The sequence below is a fragment of the Cynocephalus volans genome, chromosome 14 (genome assembly GCF_027409185.1).
Source record: "Cynocephalus volans isolate mCynVol1 chromosome 14, mCynVol1.pri, whole genome shotgun sequence".
Taxonomy (NCBI): domain Eukaryota; kingdom Metazoa; phylum Chordata; class Mammalia; order Dermoptera; family Cynocephalidae; genus Cynocephalus; species Cynocephalus volans.
Window position 1 is genome coordinate 48,317,195 of NC_084473.1, and position 24,437 is coordinate 48,341,631.

Sequence of the window (24,437 nt, forward strand, 5' to 3'; positions counted from 1 at the left end):
ACTTTTGAATTGTCCAACTGCTAATTTAGATTCAGTAATCGAAGATTGCTTGCTTATAGCCACATGCAAGGAACAAACCTATATCTTATCTGGTGTAAAATAATATTGTCCTGTTCTTCAAGTTATCTATATTTAAAAAAAATATATGTTTGGTCATCAAACAAAAATAGTCTAATATATAAGAGGACCAAAATATTGGTTTTAAAATCAAGAGAAATTTAGAAAATAAACACAAGATCACAGGACACTAAAGCAACCATGTTTAATAAATTTAGGACAAATATTGGCACAGGGTTTGTCATATAGGCCGAATCCAGCCCCTGGATTATTTTTCTGTATAGCACGTGAGCGAAGCATGTTTCTTACATATTTAAAATGCTGTAAAAAGCACAAGGAAACAACAATGACAACAACACAAAGAAAAATATGGGAGAGGAGCTATGTGTCACCCACAAAGACCAAGATATTTACTATCTATGTTTGACAGAAAAAAGATTGACAACCCTGTTTTAGGTCATAACACATATGATTACTTCAGCAGAAAACTGGAAACTCTTAAAATGAAGAAAGCAAATGGAAATTTAGAACTTAAAATATAATAACTGAAATTAAATACTTAGTGGATGGGTTTAATAGAATATAACGCATAGCTAAAGAGAGACTTGTTAAACTTGAGGAGAGATCAGAAGATGAAGCCTATATAGAAAAAAGTATGATAGCTAAAAAGATAATTTATACATGTGATAAAAAAGTTCAATTGAGTTAAATATTCTATCTTATCTTTAAACAGAGTAGCAAGTGTAGATTGGAAAAGGTGTTAACAAAAATATTGGAACGGATCATAGCTGGAAATTTCCCCAAACTAATGAAAAAATTTCAGCCATACATTCAAGAATTGTTACAAACACATAGAAAAACAAAACTAAGCACAAAATTATGAAAGTACTGTAAAACTTAGAAAGAAAATCTTAAGAACTGTCTTTTTGAAACAAAAAAGAAGGCAAGGGCCGGCCCCGTGGCTCACTTGGGAGAGTGTGGCACTGGAAGTGCCGAAGCTATGGGTTCGGATCCTATGTAGGGATGGCCGGTGCGCTCACTGGCTGAGCGTGGTGCAGACCACACCGTGCCGAGGGTTGTGATCCCCTTACCGGTCAAAAACAAACAAACAAAAAACCCCCCCAAAACAAGCAAACAACAGAAAAGAAGGCAAAATAACTTCAGGAACACAGTAAGACTGACCACTGACTTCTCAATAAAACAACTTCTCAATGCAACATTGTCGTCTGTCTTAGAAAACAATAGGATATCTTAAAATTTTGTAGGCAGAATAAGGCACTGCACACTTAAAAGTCCTTACTAAATCTAAATTTTCTTAATAAAGGTGAGTAAAAGAAAATTATTTTAGGCAAATCTGAATTGAGAGAATTTATCATAACCAGACCTGCAATTAAGAAAACACTTATATATTTGGTATAAAAAAAGATCCCAAATGATAGCTAAAAGATAGAAGGTGGAATGACAACAAATTAAAATATATATTTACTGCATAAAGTAATTATGATAATAATATTTTGTACAGCTTAAAATATATATGTAATTAAAAGAAATACAAAATTGCATATAAGTTGTGGGGAGAAGTCAATGGAGATAGGAATGTACAACATTTTTATAAAAAAGTTTTGCATTTACTAGGAAAGAGTAAATGTATCAACTATATAATGATAAAACATGAAGGATTCATGTTATAATCTTGAAGATTCAATATAACAGTAGAAGAATATCTAACTATCTTCAAATATTAGAGAAAATAAGAAAAATAAAAATAGTAATCTAAAGTAGACAAAAGAAGATATAAAAAGTAACAGAGTATGTGGGGTAAGTAGAAGAGGAAAATAAACTCAAATGTATCAGTAATTACATAATAAAAATGGATCTTACTGTGGAAGAAGATTATAATGTAATAATCGTAAATCATAAGAAAAATATTAAATTTTTCAAATTAGTTAAATTTTTAAACTTCTCATCAAAAGACAACATAAAATGAGATTTTTAAAAAACTTCTACTCATCAAAAGACAACATAAAAATGATATTCTCAAGTCATATACTGAGGGAAGATATGATCAATACAAAATAACATCTATGCAGAATATATAAAGAAATTCTAAAATGTGCTGAAATAAAGATAAACAGTTCGATAGAAAAATAGACAAAATATGCAAATATGCAATTCACAGGAAGCACAAATGATCTATACATACATATTTTTTTAATATTTATGCAAATTAATCAGAGAAGTTAAACAGAAAGCCATAATGGATACCATTTCAGACAATCTTATGGCAGAAGTACACTATTTGTTTGCCAGATTGTTCTCTTTTATCTTTTGAGCATACAACTAGACCATATTTACCAACTCCACTTACAGTTGAATCGAAGGAAAAATATTTTTGAACCATGGAATTTGGGTGGAAATGGAGCACATCATTTCTAGGTCTGCCCATACTCAACCTCCCAAGAAATCAACCTCCACACTCACTCTTTCCTCTTTTGTATGCTTGGTGAAGAGCCATATATTCAGATGGAAGAAGCCCACTTTCTTTCTAGAAGCAACCCCTGTCCCTCAAACCACTATACTTGTATATATGTGTGTGTTTGTAAAGTTAAAACATTTGAAATATAAAACACACATTTAGCAAAAATGTTTGAAATACCCAGTGTTGGAAAGGATATAGAGTAAGTGGAACTATATTATGTTGCTAGTAAGGATACAAATTGGTGCAACCAGTTTGGAAAAGAACTTTGCACTATACATATAAAGTTGAAGATAAACGTATCTTACAGCCCAACAATTACAGTTTTAGATATATAAATTAGATAATTTCTCATACATGTACTCAAGGATTTATATGCCACAGTATTCATGGCAATGTTTTTAAAATAGCAAGAAAACATTTATCAGCAAAAGTTTGTATTCATACAGAATTGAAAAGAAACAAGAGCAATATGTACAAACATGGATGAATGTCAAAAACATACTGCTAATAAAAAACAATAACAGAACATATATGTTACCATTTAGATACATTTTTAAAACATGCAAAACCATTATACACACACACACACACACACACACACACACACGCACACACACTCTTATATTGCTTAGGACCACACACATACACATATACAATAAAGGTATAAGTAGAAAATTCAGAGGGTTGTTGGAAATTTGTAATAATGGAGACATACACGGATATCTTGAACTGTATTAGCAATGTTTTCTTTCTTAAGCTAGGAGATGTAGTCAAGTATATTATAATATTATTCCTTATAATTGTTTAACTATTTTAAAGTTCACAATAATTTATTAAAACTGAGATTGCATTAATTTGTCCATTGAATTAATATGTTCAAAGTATTCAAAGAGATTCAAATGAAATCAACACTAATATGCCATTTTTATTTATTAGATTGTTAATGGTTTTAAAAAACAATGGGAAAATGCTATCACTTATTCACTATTAGTTGAAAGTAAAAATTTCAATATGCGTGAAGGACCTCAGTATCTAAATCTACTTATCTATCTACCCATAATTTTATTTAATATTTTCACTTTGGAGAGTCTTGTCTAACAAAAATTCTTTCTATGCAGATAAATACCTATCACATTTTTTATTTGTAGTGACAAATATTTTGAAGACCCTAAATTTCAAAATAAGGGTATAATTAAATTTGTTCATATGGTAGAAAATTACACAGACATTAAAAAATACTTACAAATAGTAAATGATACAAAATTACAAAATGTTTCAAAGTGCATATGCTGTTACATTGAAAGAATCATCAAATATATGCATTTGTGTTATCAACTTTACAAAACATAAGTAGAGGCTGAAAAAAATCAAAGTGTTATTCAGGCTTTCTTTTGGTTTATGAGATTATTAGTGCTTTTTTCCTTGTAAATTTATTTGATTTGTGAAAATATTTTCAGTGACAACATGTTAAGTTATTAATTTTACAATCAGAAAATAACCCTCCCTTAATGCACACATGTACACTAGTGAGTTATTCTTTAATTCATTCTTTCATATGCAGAAGTCCAAATATGCACAGGGCCACTGCTGAATGCTATGAAGAATGCAATTTTGCACAAGAAGGTCATACCTTCGTGGGTAAGAAAGAACAAAGGAAAGCAATGCATAAATTATGCTAGATCTCGAATCAAAGTATTTGTGAACTTGAAAGCATTTCTCTTGATGCAGAAATATGGAAATTGAGAGTTCCAGTTGACTGTAAGTAGTTAAGATCTCCCAAGAAGTCTCGCAGACCCTGGGAATTTACTTCTTCCCATGTCAGTCTCAAATACTCAGAAGCCTGGTTTTTGCCATAATTTTTTGCCAATTAAATGACCATAGATTCTTCTCTCACGGGAAGACTCATGTTTACTAAGATCACTAAGCTCACCAGACTAATTTACTCATAAATTCACAATGATGAGTTATTAAACTATATACATATCACTCATAATACTCATAATATTCACACTCATATGACAATCCTATTTTCTCCATAACCAACATATTATTTTTCTGTAAGAATTATCATCAAAAAAAATTTTTTTTTGAATAATCAGACTAGTCTCACTCTAGATGAACCTATTTAGAATTAGACCACATTTCAGAATTATGTTTGTCTGAAGCCATCCAGAAAACAGTTGCTTGGCAAAAGGATCATATCACTCTCAGTCCATTGGCTGAGGCCACTACTAATATATCCATGGATATCACTTTTTGACACACCTGTGGATGATAAATGATCACTGCTCATGTCCCTTCCTGACATTTCTTTGTTTGGATAAGTTAGTATTTTCAAACTGACATTAGAACTATTCTGCATCTTGAGGTTACTTTTCATGTGTTTGCTTTAATTTATTACAGATTAATTTTACATTTTAACTCACAGAGGATACTTATATTTCTCTTATTTATAGCATTTTTTGATAGCTTCTCACAGGTAAACTGACAGAAAAAATATATTGTTCTTCCTAAAGTAAAATAACTAAACATACATGAAACATACAGATATGGGTGTTATCCAAACTTGTCTGTTGCTTATTGTTCTAAAAAAATCCAATGAAAATGTTAACAGCTGCTATTTCAATTTACTTAGTGAACAATGATTTTCTTTCACACCATTTGGAACTCCATGAGGACTGACTGACAGGAAATGTAGAAGGTGTAAGTGGTTCTCTTTGACACATTATGAAAATTGACAACCAGAGAGCAAATAGTTGAGGATTATGGAGGGGAAGCAGTAGTCCAGAAATCAAGAAATAAATTTTAAAAGTACTAAAAAATATGAGCACTATTGAGAGATTTCGGGCCAAAGAATTAAGGAGAATCTAGATAATTCAAAATCATTAAAAGGAAAATGTAACAGCAGCTCTGTTTTGACCATAGAATTGATATATGCAGTTAGATGGAGAGCAGTTTCTTGTGTATATCATAGTATTAAAGTACTAAAGGAATGTTTAATAGCAGATAATATGAGGATACATCAAAAAGTTTGTGAGATAGAATTAAGAGCTAATATGAATCTTTCCATGAACTTTTGGAAGTATTCTCATGCATGTGGCACATAGGTATCACTAAATAGTTAAGAAGAAATGAATGAATGGCATTGGAGCATTGTGAATTTAATGCTTTCTATTTTAGGGACCTTGGAAGAATGTGCCATGTTTGTATACCTGACTGAGGCACTTGCCAATTACTGAGTTATAACTGTAAGCTGACATCTTGGCTTGAGCAACTTCTTTCAAGGGGATGCCTTATTAGCAAGGATGAGACTTTCCTAGACAAGAAAGAGGAAATCTAGTCATTTTACAGATGCGGAAACTGAAGTTCAAGAAACTATCTAGCTTTCGAAGACTACCCAAGTGTCGGGTGAGCCGCCGGCCAACCCGAAAAGCCCTAGCCTCGTTCCTTTTGGTGGGCGAGCAAATGGCCCGGATTCCTCTTTCCCTCCTGTCCCCTTTGGAAGGAGACAGGGGAAGAGAGCCGTGAAGAGAGGTGAGCACAGCCACCGGCCCCAACCAGCCTGGTTAAAGGACACTCAGACGCGGCGGGGGTTCAGTCGAGCAGTTCTGCTTATTATCACACAAGCACTTGCTTTTAAAGGCAAGTGGGGAAGGGAAGTTTTTTACATAATCTTATCAGCTTAAAGGTCAAGGGCATGCATCCTGTCTCAATGCCTAGCTATTGCAACCACACAGCGTTCACGAGCGCGGAAGCACGTATTTGGCCAATAAGGGCTAAGGCAAGGTTCCCGCAGACACTCCCACCCTATTTCCTCCCGGTGCCGTCTTAGGCTGCCACATTAATATGCCCTTGTGGGCCCATAATGGCACCACTTGTAATGTCACTTAAGGTGGTGTTAGTTTTTAAGGCCCGACACCCAAGAAGTAAGAGATCGATGTAAACATATACAGGTAGATAAATAAACTAACTGAGCATAAACATAATGAGTAAAATATAGCTTTATTTTAATTTAATTTAATTTTATTTTTATTGAATCATAATTGATTATACATGTTTTGGGGATTCAATGTTGACATATGTGGATCAAATCAATATTACTAGTATGTATATTGTTACAAATTGTACTTATTCTTTATGCCCCTTGTCCAATCGCTCCCTATCCCCCTCTCCCTCTCCACTCCTACCACTGATAACCCTTGATTTCTTCTCTCCCTCTGAAAGAGTAATGGTTACTCTGTTGATCTGTTGCCTAGATGATCTGTCCAATGCTGAGAGGTGTGTTCAAGTCCCCCAGTATTATCATAGAGCAGCTGCTTCTTCTATCACTCTGGGATAGGCTTTGTGGAGAGAGGCATCCTCTTCTTTTCTTTAGTCTCTGCTGGTGACTCTCCTTGTGTCAATGCACTCTAATAGCTGGTGGACCATCTGCGTGGTGGTTGTGATGTCTAGCCACTTTCACAGCAGCCGTGGTTACTATGGTGGCTGTGGTGGGCCACCCACATGGAGGTGATGTTTTTGGCATGCTCCTTGGTGCTGGTGGTGTGCCTGGTTGGGGGGAGGTCCAGTCCCCAGCTCTATGCCTCGGGCCCCTGGGTAGTGCCCAGAGGAGCTGGCAGTGTGCCTGGTTGTGGGCAGGAGTCTGTTCCCCGGCTTCATGTCCTGGGCCTCTGAGTGGGGCCCCAAGCTGCTGGCAGTGTGCCTGGATGTGGAAGTGGGGTCTGGTCCCTGGCTCCAAGCCCTGGGCCCCTAGGTGGGCCCTGAGGTACTGGCAATGTGCCTGGTTGTGGGCAGGAGGTCTGGTCCCTGGCTCTGTGCCCTGGGCCCTGAGATGAAAATAGAGCTTTAAAAGAAAAATTTACATGAAAGACTAAGTGAAATCAAATGACAATTTCCTAGAAACTGCATTATAAAATGATCACCAAATAATTAAATAAAGTTTATACAAGACAGAGAAACTATACATCTAGAATGTCATTTATAAGTCTTCCTCTGAAAGCAGTGCTGTCAAACCAATTGTGCTATATTTTAACCAATTTCTAGCATGACCTCTCAAACAAGGGTTTCTCAAACTAGATTCTCTCTCCTCAAGGAGTTCATGCTCTAACAGACATGTAGGTATTATTGATATAGGAGGTGCTGTTTCCTGGGCTTGAGCTTTAGGACATACTTCTGGGTTTCAAGCCACTCTAGAGGACTCAGGCCCCTCTGCCAGGTGGCTCCCTAGAGGAAAGCTCTGGTTGTCAGTTAGACCTATTTTCAGCACCAACACGGGGAAATGAGGCCGCAAGGAGCTGGCTTTTGCAAATACAGTGGTTGGGCATGCTCAGTACAGAAGGGTTATATAACTCTGGTAGCTGAATGGCCTTCCACTAGAGTGGTAGAGAGCACAGAGTATTCTTGAATATGTCTGGTGCATGTGACAAGATTTGACCAGTGAACATGCTTCAGAAGTGGACCAACTGAGCATGTGCAAGACTATGTTGCATAACTGGGAACCACCCCTTCATCGAATATTCGTTAGATAGCAAAACTATAAAAGCCAAATCCCAGCAGAAGGTGGAGCTGTCGCTTGCTCTCCTGGAGCCAGCCCACACTCTGCTTGTGGAGTGTGTATTTCTTTCTTTTTGTATCAGACTTACTCTCAGCAAGCAGCTACTCATTCTCTTGAGCCAGCCTGAACTCTGGACTGAACTTTGAATATGTATTTCTCACTTTTGTATTAAACTTGATGTGAGCCCTGCTTACTCTCTAGAGCTATGCTGCACTCTCTCTGTGAAATCTGTACATCTTATTCATTATATTAAACCTATTGTCATTTTCTACTGTGACCCTGCTCTTGAATTCTTTCCTGTGGCAGAGTCAAGAACTTGGTAAGTGGACGGGGTGGGTTGAGGCTGACCATTTGGCCTCCTGGACTCTATCTCCAACATCACTATTGGCAAATGATGTCAATTATAGCAAAATTCAAGTCTTGGAAAAGAGAAGAAACCAGCAGCTATTTATTAAAGTCAAAGGAAAGATCAAGTGAAATTGTAGGAACTGGCAAAAATAGACATAAATTAGTAATCTACTTCTCTGTGTCTGTTAACAGCTCTTAAATTAGAATCTGCTTGGATTCAATTTTATTGTGTTGATTCATTTATTTGCTTGCAGTATATTTTGTTGGCCTCAATCTTCCCCACACTAGATAAATTTCTTGTTAATTTTCAATATTTTGGATATTAATTAAGGCATTCTCTTGATAATATCTCTTGAATATTAATTAGGGTGGTCTCTAACTAAAAGTGGGTGAAACTTAAGTGGACAACCTAAGTTGATCTAATTTAAAAATAAGACTGAGTAGATCACAAATTTCACTGGCTAGAGAAATACTGTTTTAAAGAAAGAAGTCATAGATTTTGTGCAATAAGAGAGATTCAAGCAACACCATGTAGTAAAAGAATGTATGGCTATGACTGGGAATCTGGTGACCTTAATTCAAGTCCTGGCAGTGTCAGTGTTCTAAAACTTAGTCAATCTCAGAATTACATTTTCATGTCCCACCAGGAGAAATTCCAATTGAGTAGTTCCGGGATGGGTTTGTAAACTGTTGTTAGGCAGTCCCTCGCTCCCCATCCACACATACAGAGACATACAACTTTGCTGGTGATTCAGATAATCAGCTAGATTTGGGGCTCATTAAGCTAAATAATCCTGGGCACTTCACTTAACTTCGTCTGTAAAGATAGGAGGTTCAAATGAAATGAGATGATTTCTTAAGTGATTTTCAGATTGCATGTTTTATGATTCTGATACAACCTCTTGCCTAGTCCAGGGATTTCTTCTAGAAAATACTTGACAAATGATCATTCAGCTTGTGTCAGAGAGAACTCGTTTCTCTCTGCAGGCTATTTGTTCCATTGTTATAAAGTTTCTCATGCTGAGCCAAAATATTGCAATTTCCATTGATTTTTCTGAGTTCTGCCCTTTGAAAAAATAAATTCGCTTGTCCATCTGATAGCCCTTCAAATTCTTAAAGACAGATTTTACATCTTTCCTACATAATTTTGTCTCTAGGTTGAAAAAGATGTAAAGAATATCGCCATAAAAATAATAGATTTTCTTCTGAATAAGCAACTTAAAGTGGGACAAGTTCACAGAATCAATAAGATGCTGTTTCACTAGAAAGAAGAAAAATCAGTGAAGTAATTTAGCACTCTTGTATCAATACATGCATTTAGAGGAAATCTCGCCAAAAAGAAGGCTGAATAAAATTGTAGGTGTGTTACAGTCTACCAACAGATGAATTGTAGTAAATTCCAAAGTGAGGAATAGAAGACTGACAAAAATATAATAAAAGTTGCACATATTTGAATAACTTTTAAAATTAAACTGTGTGGGCTATAGCATATTCTTTTAAAATCATGGTAGTATTTTAGGTATACTGTTTCTATTAAGGAAAAATTAATCAAATCAAGTCAATGTCCAAATTGTTTTTATATATCGTCCTTCAAATATACCTACATTAATTTATAATAGTAAGTGATTCATTTACATAGACAAAAATAAGAAAGTCTAAAAAACAGAGGATAAAGGAGATGTGATAGAATCCTATTTAATCTTGAAAACATGATCAGAGTAAAAATAAATCAGACACCAAATCCAAGCATGATATACTCACGGACAGTAGGTTGTGTAATACACAAAAGAGGATAAGTAAAAGCAAATTAAATTTACAATTCACGGAGAGGATTATAAAACTCATTCCAGTGGTGCTGTTATTAGTTACCTTCACATGGATATATATGATCCAAGCTCATATACCTACAGTCTTATCACTTCTCTATCTTTTATAATCACATTTTTCTTCTTTTTTTTTTTTATAACTTTTTTTTTGTATGGCTAGCCAGTGTGGGGATCTGAACCCTTGACCTTGGTTACAAGGCTGCAAGGCTGTGCTCTAACCAACTGAGCTAACCCTCCGATTTTTATCTTTCTTTACTCAGTTTTTCTGTTATTTCAAACAAACTTGCTACTGTCCCCACCACTCCTCAAAAACTATTAAACATTTTACAAAATCGATAGATCGAAACAGTAAATATTTTTTTTCCAAATATATTGTGTATATTTTTGTCTCTTGGCATTATTGATCAGGTTTCCTTCCTGACATTTTTTATTTTCAAGTTCAAAGACTTTAAAATTTCCTGCTTTTTAGTCTGCCTCTCTATGTCTTTCTTTCTGGGGATTTTCTTCTTTCATTTGTCCTTCTACAAGAAGCAAACTGCTTTTGTTTCTCTCTCTCTCTTTTTAAATACAAAATCAATAATAATCAGTCTTTAGTATAAATCTCTACTTCTGAACTCTCAGCCAGGTTCTAATCCCTTATCTCCAGCTCTCTCCACAACATTTTTACTTGGATGTCAGGCTATTATCTTATAGAATTCAAGGGTGTTAGGATTCCGACTGACCCGGAGATCATCTAATTAAATCTCAAGTTTCAGATAAGAATATGGCCTGCCTGAAAAAATAAACATGCAAAGTCATTCAGATAATAGGGGTAGCAAAAAGATTAACACAGGAGTTCTGTATTCCCCAGTCCCCAAATATTTTGTAATATGTTACAACTATCTCTTTTGCCACCTTTCATACAGATTATTCTCTCTCTCTCTGTTTTTCAGTTGGTTGATAATTTTAGATTAAATTCATGAATTACAAATCATAGTTTATTACTTGGCATTTTTGGCTGGACATGATTAATATTACAATTTTTGGCCAAATGTATACACATATTTGGCAATGACCAAGACTGATTCGCAGAAAAATTGTCTGTTGGACTGAGTAGGGATCATTTTTAAAGTTTTGCTTTTGATTGATTGGCTCAGTTCTTGTTCATTGATACACTTGATGTTTCAGCTATCCCTCAAATTTAGAATCTGCTCCAACAACTTTATTAAGAATGCCCTTGCTATCTACCTTAAGTGAATCATTGTGTAGCATATGCATGTACTGAAACGACACACTGCACCCCACAAATATGTACAAGTAAATGTTAAAATTAAAAAAAAAAAAATCAAAAAAAGAATGCCTGGCAGCATGAGGAGCTCTGCAGAGCTAGTCCCAAGGAAACAATAGTGATGCCTGGTGAAAATTATGAAAAAAGATAAACATTTAAAGTCTCTGAAAATTGTCCTAGGGACATATGGAAAAATAACAATTTATTTGAGAAAATCTACCAAATCTTGGTAAGAACAATAAGAGTCTGTGGCACTTGGCCATTACCTGCTCTCTCCTTCCATCTCCATCCCAATCCCAATGTCATGACAGAAGCTCCACTCCGGGCAGTGTGACTAAGAATACAGGGCTCCCTGTCCCCTTACCTCCCAGTTAAAAGATATATATTTCAACATGAGGGGCAGGTAACCAGAATCTTTCTTCTCTACTCCTCATTGCCAAGTTATAAAGTGTGGCAGAGCTTGGGAGCTTCCCTCTTTAAACCATTCCCCATAAAGTAGAGGATTTACCTCAGGCATGGCAAGCTGAGAATTTGGGCACCTGAATTGCCCTTCTCCCAACTTACTCAGAGGGCAAAAGTTGGATATCAGGAAAAGTAAGCTGAGAATACCAGAGGCCACCCAATGCCATTATAATGGGTGTGTGTGTGTGTGTGTGTGTGTGTGTGTGTGTGTTTCTACCCTTAGCAATGGAACAGGGACTCAGAGATATTACCCAATGGGATAGGCAGTCAATAAGAACAGAGAGCTACTCAATTCTTCTCAAAAGAACTGAGAATTTAGTGTTATTCAATTGTAGCAGAGCTGGATCTTCTGTCTCTGAGTACACTCTAGAATGCATTCTATCAAACGTCAGGGTCTCTTTGATCCCAGCTGTAAACCCTGTGAGCCAGTTCTAGCAACAACAACAAAAAGACTCACCCAACCTTCTGTTCCATGGGAATTCTATGAATCATGTCAGGAATTTGGTCAGTGCACTCAGGGCTCATTTTATTCTGGCTATATCTAAACTTGATCCTAAAATTTTATGTCATCACTTCAGAGAAACACAATAAATTGAGATCTGGTCTCAATTCTAACTCCTTGTAAGTTGCAAATTCTTTCTCAACCCAAATTGTATTGAATTAATATTGAATTGTGTCAAACCAAAGTTTGAAATTATGATGTCTGGTTTTTTTTTTCCTACAAACAATTTTTTGAGTATCAAATCTGACTATGTAAACAAAAAAGAAAGTAAACTTAGTAATGAATGTGTGGGTATGTGTAATATAGCTGTCCATTGCCTCTATTGTAATGTCTGTTCTTTCTTTCAAATCAAAGTATTTTTTTCAAGAACTATTCTCTCACTAAGAAATCCTTTATGTATTTCCTCCCAAGTATTTTTCTTTATAATATCACAGACAAAATTTCTTTCTTGCACTGGAAAATATAGTCTTTAGATTCAACAGTAATTCTCTTACAAAAATATTTAAAAAGAATTTGAGACCTATGTATGAGGGGTCTTCTAAAAGGTCATGGAAAGATTCATATCATCTTTTAATTCCATGTTTCCATGGACTTTTTGAAGCACTCTCTTATTATAAGGAAATGCAAAGGAAAATGCAAGAAAAATTTTTAAATGTTTACAACAATGGCATTTAATATCATCTAAGACATGTATTCCTTTTTTTGTTTGGGAAATAGAAATTCCCAAACAATACTTTTTGTATTTCCAGATGAAAAGCTTACTAGTTTTCTTCTCTTGCTTCACATAAAGAAATTCTTGTCATAGGTACAAATGCCTCAGCAAGACTAAAGTATAAAATTTCTTTAATTTATAGAAAGTGTTTAGGCAAATACCTAGTACTATATTGAGAAGATGCAGAGTAACTTCAGTGATGTTAATTATCTTCACCACTTTAGAAGAAATTTAAAAATATTTTAGAACACTATAGTTTTCTTTACCAGACACCCTGTTCTCCTTCTTTCCTAATCTTTCCATTGAGTTTTATCATTTCTTTCGACTTCCTCCCAATTTTAAAAAGTTCCACAACAGCAACACTATCAAAGTTTATGCCTAAATTGAGAAATTAATTGGTGCTTTGGAGAAAACTGAGTATTTTTTTCCTTTGTTTTTAACCAAATCCAAGTAAATCCAAGTAAAGACCCTATGATATACTTTACAGGATCTACACAATATTTTTGCAGATATTATTAATAATTACATTATATAATATGTTGTTAATTCTTTTTTCCAAGTAATCTTTAATACGATATATATATACACACACACACACATATACATGGAAAAATGGAATTAAAAAGTAATACGAACCTTTCTATGAACTTTTTGGCGACCCATTGTATGTATATATTAGAAGTGATGCATGACATGATCGTTAAGGCAGTCCTTATCAGTCTATAGTACCACGAATGCTTAATTTTACAGAAATATTAAGACAACTGCTTTATCAAGCTACATATTAAGAGATGACGAGAATAGCAAATAAAGTATGGCCTGAGAAACTAGTTACATAGAACTCTCCATTTTGCAGTGAATATTGTTATAGATAGCTTTCCCTGTGAAGCAATCCTGCAAGTTCTAGCTGAATGTGCCAGGAGTGTGAAGCACTGACCACTCTTTAAATACGCTAATTCTCAGGGTTGTGCATACAACAAGTAATCTTGAGGCATGACAGAATGTCTTCCTCCATGACAAAGAGCAGATATGCTCACTCCTTGTTGTAAAATGCCAGATTTCTGCAAGCTTGGTGTTTCTCTTTTATAAGGCAATGTGCATGTGTGCAGGCACCCTTCTGGGCCCTTTATTTTGCCACTGTTGGACTTTGAGGGGATAGGAGAACTGATTCAAATTTTATTCTCATACTGCTTGCTGTGCCATGATTAATAACATCATTTGCCTCTGAACCAGGAGTCTTGTTATCTTTTGCCATCTTTCATAAAGAGTAACAGACTAACACATTAGCTTGTAAGTAGGGTAAAATCAAATTTCAAATCCTCATGCAGAGATTTTTATGTAGAAAGTTTACCAGGGAGTTCTATCTAAGGAGGTGTGAAAGAAGAAAAATTGGGCAGAGGGAGAAGTTGAGCTGTGATGCAGTAACAGCAAAGGTCTCAACCAATGCTAAAAAACCCTGGGAGCAGGGTTGACCCTGCAGAGATAGATACCACAAATTGGGGCAAGGAGTCCTGACTTTTTGTCCCTACATCAAGCAATCTTTGCATGTGGGCTTCCTCTAAGAAGGAGGTATGATCTTGGGCAAGGTGGCTTCTTTTGTTTGAAAGCAAGGAAAATAGCAGGAATCTGGCAGTGTTACCTCAGCATTCACTACAGCTACAAATCAGAAATACCAAATGAATGACCACTGCTAAAACAATGTATTTCCTTTGGAAATTTATATTATTTCTTTAGGTGATACAATGGCCAGTTCATCAATTATCAACAACAAATTCACCCTTAAAAATTTTTTTCAATTAAATTCTGCCTATTTTCTCTTTTAACTAAATACTTTGATTATTTCTTATATAATATCTCACTTTTGGTTATTTCTTATATAATATCGATAATATATGAAATGAGGTGTCCAAGCACATGGATTACAGATCCAGACAACTTGGGTTAAAATTCCCATCTAAACTCTTATTTTTTTTCTTCACTTTGGGCACATTGCTTAAATTGTCTTTGCTACAAATTTCTGTTCAGTACAGTGGGTATAATAGTTATATTTAGATCAAAGAGCTGTGAACATTTGAGATATTCCACTTGGCCATGTGCTGTGAAAGGAGTAAGCTCTCAATAAATCTTAACCATCATTATTATGCTTTATCTTAGGTTGTGACTAGACTCAAAAGCCTTCTCTTCTTATAAAACACATTTATACAGGTAAATCCTTGGACTTACTTTATCACCTGAATCTCCCTACTGTGTTTTTAAGGGCATGGCAATGTTTTATTTAAGTGTGTATCCCCAATGCTTACTACATTGCCTGACACACAAAATGAACTTAGCTACTTGTTGAATGAATGAATGAATAAATTAAATAATAATAAATGTTCCCATGTTGCTAGGTTTAATCCAGAAATATAACTCTATACTTAGATACCTTCATAGCAAATGAAGATGAAAACAAGGCTGTCAGTAAAGATGGCTTGAAAAACTATCTAAGTACTGTGCTGGTGAACATCTGAGAATGTTTGTTCAACAGGGGAGGATCGTTAACATCACACATATGGTGTTCTTACTGCTTCATACACTTGAGAACAAATCTTCCCACCCTTTGTTACAATAGAGCTAGGTATGACAGCTGGTAGAGACTAAAATGTACCAAAAGTAAATATTTTCTTAATATTCAAGGTGATCAGTACCTTGATATATGAATTCATACATGCTAACACTTAAGGAAAGACAACTGCTTCACTTGTAGGAACATCATGAAAGAGGTAGAGCCTAGGCTATAACTTTAAGGGTAAGAAAAACTAAGTGAAATTAAGAGATGGGTTGAAGATGAGATTATGGGAGAGTGTTCCAGGTAGGCATATGTGTAGTATATGCAAAGTAGAATATGTGAGTGAGAGAACATGTTTGAACTCTAAGTACTTTGCTTAGTATGGTGATAAATGTGTGAAGAAAAATGGGGGAAGAGAAGACAGGAGAGATAAGATGGGTATGTGTATGTTTGTGTGATTCCCCCTAAGGCAGAGCCTGAGCCAAAGACTTAGGTGCAGACATTTTATTGGGGAGGTGATCCCAGGAAGCAAGAGTAAAAGGACAGGAAAGGTAACAGGCAAGAAAAAAATGGTAATGTGAGAGTAAATTATCAAGGTCACTCCTTTGTATATTGGGGGTTCCATTTTACCAGGCCTCCTAAAAAGGGTAAGTAATATCTCCCATAATTAACTTCCTGAAGAAAGGGAGGTTGGAGGAGGTTGTATGAGCATTCAACCCTTATCAACTGGGGTTGTCCTGGGCCATTAACTCCCCCATATTCCTGGGATACACCTAGAATCCCTGCCAACCTGGCACCACCTTCCACCTAGGAGGAGAACCTCTGGGCTGGAAAACAAGTGCAAGACTTGCTGCATACAATCAAGATTGATTGCTGCCGTTACAAGATGAATTGGTGTTCACATAAACTGTTCTCAGAAGCTGCCACTGAAATCAGAGATGGACTAAGGGGATGTGATATGGGGCATAAAGGTGTCTGCTCCAGGTAAATAAGCAGAGGACAGGCCGTAAAGTGCCTTGTACAGTTTGCTAAGGAGTTTATAATTTATCTATTTACTTTTGTGAACTGAAGTAGTTTTTTGGTATGGAACACCATCATGTTCTTCACATAGACATATATGATATATATGTTAAAAATATAAAAATTCGCTTTATATTAATTTGAAAAGAATCACATGAAATTACACCCAAAACCTGCTAATCTGGAGAGGACCTTACATTTTTTTTTTCTTGATCATTTTTCTACCACCCAATTAAAAATGCCTCTGAATAGGAAATTAAATATAAATTATTAAATCAAAACAGTTCTTAAGAAATATTTTTTATTGAAAAGTGATTTATTTCTTCACTGTCTTGGTAAACAATTACTGCATAAAAACTATGCTAAAATATAGTGACTTAAAACAGCAGTTGCATATTGTTCACAGTCAGCGTGTTGGCGAGGAGCCCGCTGATCAAGTCTGGCTTGGCCAGAGCAACTCTATTGCATGTGTTTTTCCTGTTTCTCTCAGGCCCAGTAGGTTGATCTAAGCATCTTCTTCTTGTAGGCCTGGCTAAAGCATAAAAGAACAAGCAGTAATGTACAAGGTCTCTGAAGGCCCAGGCTAAGCTTAGAACTGATTCACTGTGATGTCTGCCTCATTTTATTATCCCAACAAGTCAGATGGCCAACCCCAAAGTCCATGGGCAGGGTAATATACTCTCTCCATTTAGCACAAAGTCACATGGCAAAGGGTGTGTGTGTACAGAGAGGGGCAAAAAATGGAGTTAAGAATACTGTCTTTCACACTGTATTGGTTTTTTAGGCCTGCTGTAACAAATTGTCACCAATTTGTGGCTTAAAATAACAGATATTGATTCACTTACAGTTCTAGAGGCCAGAAGTCCAAAATTAAAATTTTGGCTGGGTAGGTCCCTTCTAGAGGCTCTGAGAAAGAAAACATTCCATGCTTCTCTCTTGCCTCTGGTGACTGTAGGCAATCTTGGCTGTTCCTTGGCTTGTACACGTACCACTCCAATCTCTACTTTCATCTGTGCAGGACCTTTCCATCTGTGTCTCAATGTGCCCTCTTTTTTGTCTCTTGTAAGGAAACTCATCGATATATTTAGTACCTACTCTAATCCAGAATGACCTCTTCTCAAGATCCTTACCTTAATTACATCAGCAAAGAACTTTATTCCAAATAAGATCACATATCTGAGGTTACAAGTAAATACATATATTTTGGAGGCCACTATTCAATTTACTATTCAAAGCCACTCCCAAATAAAGTGTTTTCAAGATGTCTTACAATGGGAATGATCATTCCCATTCTATCTTTAAATTTAGCACCTTAATTTTATGTATACTTAAAGTCATTTTAACTCCTGAATAATTCATTATTCAGTATTCAATTACCACAGGCCTTAGATTATAAAATAAACCAAATTTTGATGGTTAAATTTTTCATATATGAAAATACTATGTCACTTAATATATTCTGCTAACACGGAAATAGAAATTAACAAAATGTTATATGTGAAAAAATAAGTTGATTTAATATTCAGGTTCGATTTAACTTAAATGTGCAAATGACATGAAAAAGTGTTACAAAATCTTAAGTAGCTAATAATACTAACATGTCATAGTATATTTCGTTTTTTAAAACTTTTTCTGATTTTGTTAATTGAATTTAATTCTTTATTGAAACATAATTGATTATACATATTAGTGGATTACAGAGTTGAATATCAACAGTGTATACAATGTGTGATGATCAAATAATGATAATTAGCATATTCATCATTACAAAATATAATCTTTCTTTGTGTCCATTAACCTATTGCTCCTTAAATCCCTCCAACTCCCCCTTTCCCACCTCTACTAACCACAATTCTGACTTTCCTTTTAAAAGTTCAATTTATTATTGTGACCTTTGTTTCTTTGTTTCTTCCTTTCTTTCTGATTCATTTATTTATTTTTTAGCTGCAGCTTATGAGTGAGAACATGTGGTATTTTTCTTTCTGTGCCTGGCTTATTTCACTTAATATAATTTTCTCCACCCTCATCCATGCTCATACAAATGACAGAATTTCATTCTTTTTCATCTTTCTTAATTTTACATATTTTAAATTAAGTCTGAACACATTTAAAAAGATTGAAATCATATCAAGTAAATTTTCAGACCACAATGAAATAAGATTAGAGATTAACAACAAACAAAACTATTGAAACTATACAAATTCATAGAAATTGCACAACATGCTCTTGAATGACCAGTGGGTGAAAGAAGAAATAAAGCAGGAAATCAAAAAATTCCTTGAAATGAATGAAAACACAAGCACAACTTACCAAAAACATGTGAGATACTACAAAAACCATGCTGAGGAAGCTTAATGCAATAAGTGCTTACATCAAAAGAATAAAAAGACTTCAAATAAGCAGCCCAACATTAAATCTCAAATAACTAGATAACAAGAACAATCTAATCCCAAAACTAGTGGATAGAAAGAAATAATTAAGATCAGAGCAGTACTAAATAAAATATAGACAAAAAGAATGATACAAAAAAAATTCATGAAATGAAAATTGGTTTTCTGAGAGGACAAACAAAATAGAGAAGTTGTTGGCCACAGTAACCAAAACAGGAAGAGAGAAGACTCAAATAACAAAAATCAGAAATGAAAAAGGAAACATTACCAACTGATACCACAGAAATGCAAAGAATCATTAGAGACTATCATGAACAACTATAGGCCAACAAATTTGAAAACCTGGAGGAAATGGATAAATTTCTGGACACATATAAACTACCAAGACTGAACCAAGAAGAAATGAGAAACCTGAACAGACCAATAACAAGCAACACGATTGATGCAGTAATCAGCAGACTCCCAACAAAGAAAAGCCCAGGACCAGATGGCTTCACTGCTGAATTCTATGAAACCTTTAAAGAAAAATTAACACCAATCCTTTTCAAACTCCTCCAAAAATTTTAAACAGAGACCATACACCCAAATTCATTCTATGAGGCCAGCATCATCCCAATACCAAAATCAGACAAAGACATACACACACAAAAGAAAACTACAGGCAAGTATCTCTGATGAACATAGATGCAAAAATCCTCAACAAGATGTCAGCAACCAATACAACAGCACATCAAAAAGGTTATACAACATGATCAGGTGGGATTCACCCCAGGGTTGCAAGGATGGTACAATATATGCAAATCAATAAATGTGACACACCACATCAACAAAAGTAAGGATTATTGTGATTATTTAAATAGATGCAGAAAAAGCATTTGACAAAATTCAGCATGACTTCATGATAAAAACCCTCAACAAATTAGGTACAGAAAGAAAGTATCTCAACACAATAAAATCCATATATAACAAACCCACCACCAACATCATCCTGAATGGCAAAAAGTTGAAAGCTTTTCCTATAAGAACAGAAACATGAAAAAGATGCCCACTCTTGTTACTCCTATTCAACATAGTATCGGAAGTATTAGCCAGAGCAATTAGGCAAGAGAAGGAAACAAAGGGAATTCAGATTGGAAAAGATGAAGTCAAATTGTCCTTGTTCACAGACGACAAGATCCTATATGTAGAAAAACCTATAACCTCTACCAAGAAACTCCTAGAGCTGAAAAATGAATTCAGTAATGTTGCAGGATACAAAATCAATACACAAAAATCAGTAGCATTTTTATACACCAAAAACAAGCAAGCAGAAAAAGAAATCAAGAAAGCAGGCCCGTTTACAACAGCTACCAAAAGATTTAAATATCTGGAAATAAAAGACTGCTGAAAGAAATTAAAGAGGATACCAAAAGATGGAAAGACATTCTGTGTTCATGGATTGGAATAATGAACATTGTAAAATGTCCATACTACCCAAAGTGATCTAAAGATTCATGAAATCCCTATCAAAATACCAATGACATTTTTCACAGAAATAGAAAAAAAAAATCCTAAAGTTCATAGGGAGCCACAAAAGATCCCAAATACCCAAAGCAATCCTGAGCAAAAAAATAAAACCAGAGGCATTATACTACCTAACTTCAAACTATACTACAAAGATATAGTAACCTAAACAGCATGGTATTGGCACAAAAACAGACAAATGGACCAATGGAACAAAATAGGGAATCCATAAATCAACCCAGTTACTTACAGACTACTGATCTTTGACAGGAGAAATGATGGCCTCTTCAGTAAACAGTGCTAAGAAAACTGGATATCCATGTGTAGAAGAATGAAACTAGATCCATACCTCTCCCCATATGCCCAAATCAACTCAAAATTGATGGAAGAGTGAAGTATAAGACCTGATAATATAAAACACCCATAACAAAACATAAGGGAATTACTTCAGGATGTAGAACAGGGCAAAAACTTTTAAAATAACACCCCAAAAGCACAAGCAACAAAACGCAAATTTAAAAAAGGGATTATATCAAACTAAAAAGCTTCTGCTAAGCAATGTAATCAATCAACAGAGTGAAAAGACAACCTACAAAGTGGGAGAAAATATTTTCAAACTATATATCCATCAAGGGATTAATATCCAGAATATCAGAATATCCAAGGAACTCAAACAACTTCACAGTGAAAAACAAATAATCCAATTTAAAAAAATTTTGGTTTTATATATATATATATAAAACCAAAAATAATGAAATAATTTTACATGTTTTAAAGGCATATCTCATTTCTGGACTTGTAAGTGTAGTACTAACCAATCAGATATGCAACAAGTCACAAACTGATAATTTAATGTTTCCAGAAAAGCATGGAGAAAAAAAAAAATGCAAACCAAAACCAGTAATAATACAAACTCTGTGGCAACAGACATGTTAACTCAATCCTAGGAAATCTCCAAAAATATTTATTAAAATATAACCAGAGTTAGGCTGCTTGTAATCTCCACTGTCTTACACAAATTCCACAGTAAAACTGTGGAATAAAACATGCTGTGGTAACAGATGTGGCCCCACACTTGTGCCAGTCCATGAACTGTTTATTACCACTGCAATGTGAGGTAAGGACAAAGTGTATTTAGCCTCTTTTATAGACATTTGACATTACCTCCACTTCCTAAGTGTGATTCTTGGACTCACATTATTGAATAGGACATGGGTCATTCAAATCTCAAGTGGAGTGAGCTAGGTACTAATCATGCATACACACAACAGTGTGTGATACTTAGAGATTTATTTGTCAGTTTTAACCCAAAAGTCTATTGAACATGGAATCCATTTCTTTTATCAAAATATAACTTACATGTTTGAAACCGACTAGTGATAAAGAATTGAAGATATTTTGGGAATTAAACATCACTTGTGTTTTGGATAATAGTTAAATGTGACTATCTTGATCTTTTTGAAATTGCTTTAAAATCTTTTACTTTATTCCCGTCCACTTATTTCTTTGAGACTGGTTACTCTACTGTCATTTTTCTTGAAACAAAATACAGAAACAGTTTTGATATAGATCATTCTCTGGTGCATAGTCACCAATCCAATCTAGATATTTGTTAGGTTAAAATGTTTAAATATTGATATACATGATATTTCTTTAAAATATGAAAACATTTAATATGAAAATCACTATTTCACTCATAACCTTTCTTCAACTTATAATTGCCTAATGACAACCACTTGTAAGTTTAATAGCAATAATCTATACCATTTTTTCTATGTATACTTTTAATAAACATCGTGCAAACTTCTTTTTCTTTTATTATTATACTTATTGAAATATAATTGCCCATCTAGTAAATTTAGTGATAAATGATTGTGTAGATAAACATTTATTTATCTTCATGTTTTTTCCTCTTTTATTTTCCTAGTAATGCATTTTTATTTTATATTAAAAATATATTGGTACATGACAGATTGGTATTTAAAATAAAATATTGTAGCATGGATAGTTTGAGAAGCAATGAAGTAGAATACTCAACTAGATTTGGGAAATTTTCCAGAAATAAGTGTATACTAGTAGGTGAATCAATACTACTATAGATTAGACCACCTTTTCAAGATTTAAAGTGTCCAGAATGCATAGAAATCTATGATAACTAACAAGTATGAGTACCGCATATTGAATAATTTACTATGATAATGATAATGATAATTATACTGATATCATTTGACAGTTTTACAATGCTTTATTACTTTTGAAACCTTTGTTATTCTGTACATGGAATATTAAACCACTATATCCTAATTTACTGCCTCACCAGAGATATTTGATGGTGATATTACTACAGAAGTGTCATAGTACCAAGGAAATAAGGGATTGTTTTTTTTAATTACTTGTTTCATCAAAAGTAGTTTAAAATTGCTTCTCCTGTTAACAAATAAAACTAAACAATACAGCAGCTAGAAGTAAAAGGACAACTTTGTAGAGGAAAAAAATTCAGGAAAATACCTCAGTTCAGAAAAGCATAAAGGTACAGTATTTCACAGCAATTCTCAATGGTCTAATTATTAACAGGCAATAATGACAATATATAGGTGGATTTCTTGAGCACATAAAATGTATCAGGCATACATGCACACACACACACACACACTTATTTGCATAAATTCCCTTTGATGTGCAAAAGAAGCCCTTGGTTTAGGTTCTGTAATAATCTTTTGATGTATCACCTTGGCTAGGCTATAGTCTTCAGTTATTTAATCAAATACTATTTAGGTACTCCTATAAAGGTATTTTGTAGATATGAGACAGTTGACTTTAAACAAGAAAGGTTGTTCAAGATAATCTTGGTGGGCCTGAATCAATCGGTAGAAAGGTATTAATTAGGAAAGCTGATGAAGTAGAAATTGCTGTGTGAACAGCAGTTACAGCCCATGCCTGGCAGTGTGCTGCCCTGTGGAATTCACACGTGCCTAGCCACCTGCAATTGTGTAAGCCAATTTCTTGAAATAACTCTCTTAATATGTCCAGTTAAACCCTGCCTGTTTCAGGTGCTATAATTATACCTGAGTATGGATTTTAAAAAGTTAAATTCCTTGTCCAGGCTTGTAAGTGCCAGGATAAGCAATTGTACTCAGACTAACAAACTCAGAGCTTACATCCTTAGAAACTGCATCCTACTATCTTCCAAAACAAAGGTTGTGAGTTATAAATGAGCAGCATTTGGGTTTCTATGTGATCAGCAGGCATTTCACTTAGCTTCCAACCATTCCTTAGGAATGAAGAAGTGAACATTGATATCAGACAGGGCTTGTGGCTTATTCTTTAGAGTATGTAAATATAAAACAGTTTACTGAGTGAATTGGGTTAAGCCAGGCCCAAATTTTTGAGGCTGGAGTCAGATTTTCACAAGAAATGGTATGTAGAGATATATGGAGTGGGAGGATCCCATTCTACTATTACTGTCAAGATTCTCACAAAGGTTATGGTAGGAAAAACATATTTAGCTCTTCCATTCTTCTTGCCAGCTCTTCATTTAGAATTCTGTCTTTTGGCTTAGAAAAAAATATTCATTCATAAATACTTTTTTCTATTTATCTTTACAACAACTCTGAGAGATAATCAAAGTGGATATTTTCTTTTTTTATCAGCCATAAAATGTAAGACTTAATGAAAATAAAAATAGACTTGCTTAAGGTAAGTCAGTAAGTGTCCAAACCCAAACTTAAAAGCAGTTTCTCCAAGTCCATTCCTACTTTCATGCATCTAC